Source organism: Austrofundulus limnaeus, unplaced genomic scaffold (assembly GCF_001266775.1).
Source record: "Austrofundulus limnaeus strain Quisiro unplaced genomic scaffold, Austrofundulus_limnaeus-1.0 Scaffold77, whole genome shotgun sequence".
Lineage (NCBI taxonomy): Eukaryota > Metazoa > Chordata > Actinopteri > Cyprinodontiformes > Rivulidae > Austrofundulus > Austrofundulus limnaeus.
Window position 1 is genome coordinate 1,473,928 of NW_013952479.1, and position 4,679 is coordinate 1,478,606.

Here is a 4,679-nt window from a genome sequence, read left to right on the forward strand (position 1 = left end):
TATTGCTAAATATCTATATTGCTAAATATCTATATTGCTAAATATGTATATTGCTAAATATGTATATTGCTAAATATCTATATTGCTAAATATGTATATTGCTAAATATCTATATTGCTAAATATGTATATTGCAAAGTATTTATATTGCTAAATATCTATGTTGCTAAATATCTATATTGCTAAATATGAATTTGCTAAATATCTATATTTAAACTGAGATAAAGTAACTTTAATGTAGGTTGATTGGCTGTGGCGACCATCTTGAAAAAGGGAAAAAAGTTATTCTGTTATAAAACTCCATCCGATAATTAGTTTATGCAAGTTTCATTCGAGAAATATGATGCTTTTAAGTACTTTTTCACATTTAAATCTGGGTCTTTATGAAGTAAAACTGCAATGCTTTGCTTTGAATTCCTCCTTATTGTAACTCCACAAGCCCCCTTTTTCACCGTATGTCTCAGATCAACTCGTTTAGAGGCTGTCTCTTGTTCACACAGTTCATTCCCGTTTGATGGAGGGGTTTACGATTATATAGCAGCGCAGAAACTTTGAAGGAAAGCACACGCCCATCACCTTGCGTGTAAAAGTGATGTTTTAGTTTTCAGATGTTGAAGTTACTGAAGCTTTAGTTTGTCTTTGCAGCCATGAAAACATTAAAACTGATACAAAACAAAGACGAAACCATGTTTTACTCAACGTGTGGTCAGATTGTTGAACATCAGAATCCACTTTTTACAACAGATTATAATAAGTCACCTGATCTTCACGTAGATTACAGGTTTCCTCTCTGGGTCCAGCTGAGACAGTCCAGAAGGCCGTCACCGCCTGAGTCACCGTCAGAGTTCGTTTCCTCTTTTCCGTCTCCCTTTTCTCCCTCCTCCTTTTCTCACTCATAAAAGGAGTCCAAAAATCAAAGGATTAATTCAGCATCATTGGTTTGAAGCAATTAACTGCTGTTCCAGCTAATCCCTGGAGTTATGCCTCGCATCCAGAAATTGGCCGCTGCAGATGTGCAGCTCTACCCTCCGTGCATTGTTTTGCTTTTGAGAGAAAAAAATGTTTTCAAACTCTCTGAAGAACAAAAGAATGGTGAAACTTTGTATAATTAGGTTTATCTTTGCACTTCAATGCCTCCCACAGTCATCTTTTTTATTTTTTTATTATTTTTTTAGCAGAGCTGATAGTTAATCCGCTGCATTCATTCGACATAATTAAAATAAGAACTCCATTTATTCAATCTAAAGCCGGCCAATTTGCAGAAGTTATTGGCCATTACAAATTTGGCTTCAGGTTTTTAGAGCTTCTCCTCATGAGAAATCATGCTGTACATTTTAATAGGCGCCCTATATCCCCGATTCTCCACACTGGGATTAATTTAGTCACAGCTCATAGAAAAGTTGAATCGTTTAGGTTTGGTGTTTAACGTTTTAATGAATGCTTTATTCTCCGGGGAAGATTTATTCTGACATCGCTGCTTATGGCAGCTCATGGGGAGGAAAAAAAAAAGAGTTAGAGGCTGCAGCCTCAGATGGATTTTACAGATCAGAGAAACTTTCAGCACCGTGCAGTAACCTAACATGACCACCAGGGGGCGGAATAACACCACACTGAAACATATCAGGGACAACAAGGGTTTGTTGGTTGTATTTCTGCACTGAGGTGAAACTTAAACTGTTAGTTTTGTTTAAAAAAAACACATTTCTTAATGATATTTGAGGTTTTTTTATTTTTCTAATCAAAGTGATGCAGAGTGAAAAGTTCATTTGTTATTTCATTCATAAAAACAACAACAAAAAAATCCATAAAAACAACTTAAACTTGAAGAATATCCATATTAGATAAAATAAAAACAAAGTTTAATAAAATCAATTAATTAAATTCCTATTTTTATTCCAAACTGCATTTACCCAAAATAAATAAATAAATAAATTTCCACAACAACAATTACACTAAACAATTATGTTTTAAAAGTCATGTTTTATTTCCTGTTTTTTTATTCATTTCAAAACTTTATTTGTAATGAGTCTAAGGTAAACACATGGCTCTGTGCGTTTTTGAAGAAACATAAAGGCCAATATTAATATATGAAAGAAAATATTTGTAAAAACTGACAAAAATGCATTTTCTGCAGAGATTCGGTGTGAACGTTGAGTTCGGAGGAGCTTTTTAGAAATCTGCTGAAGCAGCTGAAACTGAGCTGCTAAAGCTAAAAGAAACAGAGCACTAGCTAAAAGTTAAAAGTAGCAAAATGGCAACTGAAGTGGCTGAAAGCTAATTGTTGCATGATGGCTAAAATTTAAAAGTAATGCAGGGAAACAAAAAAATTTGCAAGAATGCTGACACAGATTTCAAATAGTAGTTCTATAGAAAAAATGTTTGCAAATTAAAGGAATGGAAACCTTTAAATCTAAAAGTTACACATGAAATAAGAAGCAAAACGACCCTGGAGAGACAGCAGAGTGAACGCAGCCGCTCACATTCAGACAGCCCTTCAGTTAGCAGCTTTGTTTTTATACTTCATTCCTCCTCCTTACAGGCACTGATCTAACAGGAAGTGAGCGTAAAGCAGGGAAGGATTGGACGAGCAGTAAAAAGTTATTCCAAGTATTTTTTTACTTCCCGGTGTGTACTCAAATTCTTATCTGACCTGATGACAGCAGGTCAGCGCGCTCTGTAATAAACTGAAGTATTTTTATTGTTTAAAATGATTATATTTCATTTACAGTTTCGTGTTTCATAAAAACAGAAAACTCACTTTTTAGACCAAAGTTTTAAGAAAAAGATCTTGTTAAATCTGTTAGAGCTCCAAGTTTGAGCTAGGAATGACTCTCAGCTACTTTAAGACCAAATTTTAGCTCAGTAGTTTTAGATTTGTCAAAGATAAATCCATTTTTGTTTGTTAGGACAAATTCCAAAGGATGCCAGTCATTCCCTCTGTCCTTGTTACACCTTTTGCAGCTTTTCCACCAACAGGTTTAACTTGTAAATGTTCTCTTCTTCTTCCTTTTCCAGTTAGTCATGTCCCGAGCCTAAAAACAAGTTCCTTATCCCAGACCAGAGAAACCAAACCGACCTCAAGGCTGCGAAAAGCTGGAGCCGCACCCAGAGTTCCAAGAAATTCTTCATTCTTTGAGAAGAAACGCAGCGGGACAAGCCTCCCTCGGACAGAAAACATCAAATTATCAGTTTCCATTAAAGCTTTAATGGTTCTCACGTTTCACCGTGAAATTATAAAATAAAACAAGTTGAAATGACATCACAGACCTTTTCTCATTAAACACAGTGAGTGTTAGAGGCAGAGCTTGAGTAAAATATTTTGGGGGAAGTTTTATAATGAAAATATTTGACTTGGAAAAAGTTTTCTTCTTCTTTTATAATGATATTTATTTCTATTCATTTTCATCTTTTAAAAACAGCAGAATTTGCAAACAACTTCCTATTTTTTGTCAGTCTGACATCATTTTAAAATATTAAATCAATTATTCTGATCAGTTACTCAGTACTCAACTTTACAAAATCCTATTTTACTAATATTTAAGTACATTTTGTGTACTCTGCCCACTTGTGGTTAGAGGTTTAAAAACTGAAATGTTTTAATGTGACGCTTCATTAATGTGGAGTCGTTCCTTAAAACAGAGATTCTTTTGAGAAGCTCACAACTTTGACAACTTTGATATAAAAATAACACCATTTTTTGAACTTTTCAAAATTTAAACAGCAAAACTGTGAACCTGATGCTCCTGTGAGGAAACGTGTCACAGTTTAAAGTTGGTTTAGACCCTGCAGATTAACACAAGGAGACAAAAATATATATTTTCTCGTAAAACAAAAAAGAGCTGTCAAAGCAGCAAAACCCACAAAATATGAGGATCAGAACAAGAGGAGTCGCAGAGGGAAGGAAATACGTTTGACTTGCAAAAAGTAATTATCAAAGCGGCAAAAAATAAAAACTTTATAGTGCAACAAGAGAGTTTTCTGCAGCCAGAGAAGAGGCTGAACTGAACAAAGGTCTCCAGAGTTATCAAAGATCACATGACTGAAGTCCTGTGATCTCTGCAAGCCTTCAGGAGCCAAAGGTTCAAGAGAGACAATAAGAAGAGCAACAACAACGAGTGGAATTCAGCCTGGAAAATAAAACCATCATCATGGCAGGAAGTCTGCTGTCAGCTCCGATTCTGTGTGTTGATCCTGTTAGTAAATTCATCAAAGATCAGCTCTGTTTGTTATCAGGGAGCCTCTGTTTTTCAGCAGAAAGCTTTCCTAATCTTTTGCCAAATTTAAACTTTAAAGTAAACCTTTGGTTACTCCCACGTAAAGCATCAACAGGGATCAGCCTGAAGCATCACAGCCTCTGCAGCTCTTTTCTGATTAACCAGCTGAATAATGACTATTAAAGACAGAACAGGTTCACTGATTTAGAGGATTAATAATTGATCTTATTGTTTTTTTTTTAATCTCTCTCCAGTTTAGCAGCAGGTCTGAGTGTTTGAATGAATTTCCCTGGAAACTGAAAAGTTCTGGTAAAAGTGGAAGAGTGGAGTGAATGATGAGGACAAGCTTCTAAACTTCCTGGACTATTACTGAAAACTTTCTTTAGCTGTTTGTTTGTTTTTGTGTGTGTGTGTGTGTGTGTGTGTGTGTGTGTGTGTGTGTGTGTGTGTGTGTGTGTATGTGTGT

The 4,679-nt window shown here is 35.3% G+C and overlaps 1 long non-coding RNA gene across 1 annotated transcript in view; it reads left to right on the forward strand.

Annotated features, from left to right (window-relative positions):
• LOC106519462 (uncharacterized) overlaps positions 1-3,256 on the forward strand; it is a 42,873-nt gene extending 39,617 nt beyond the window's left edge. The window contains exons 2-3 of the long non-coding RNA XR_001310445.1: positions 2,539-2,624; positions 3,015-3,256. This is a non-coding gene — a long non-coding RNA (uncharacterized LOC106519462). The remainder of the gene's footprint in view (positions 1-2,538; positions 2,625-3,014) is intronic.
• The last annotated feature ends 1,423 nt before the right edge of the window (positions 3,257-4,679 follow it).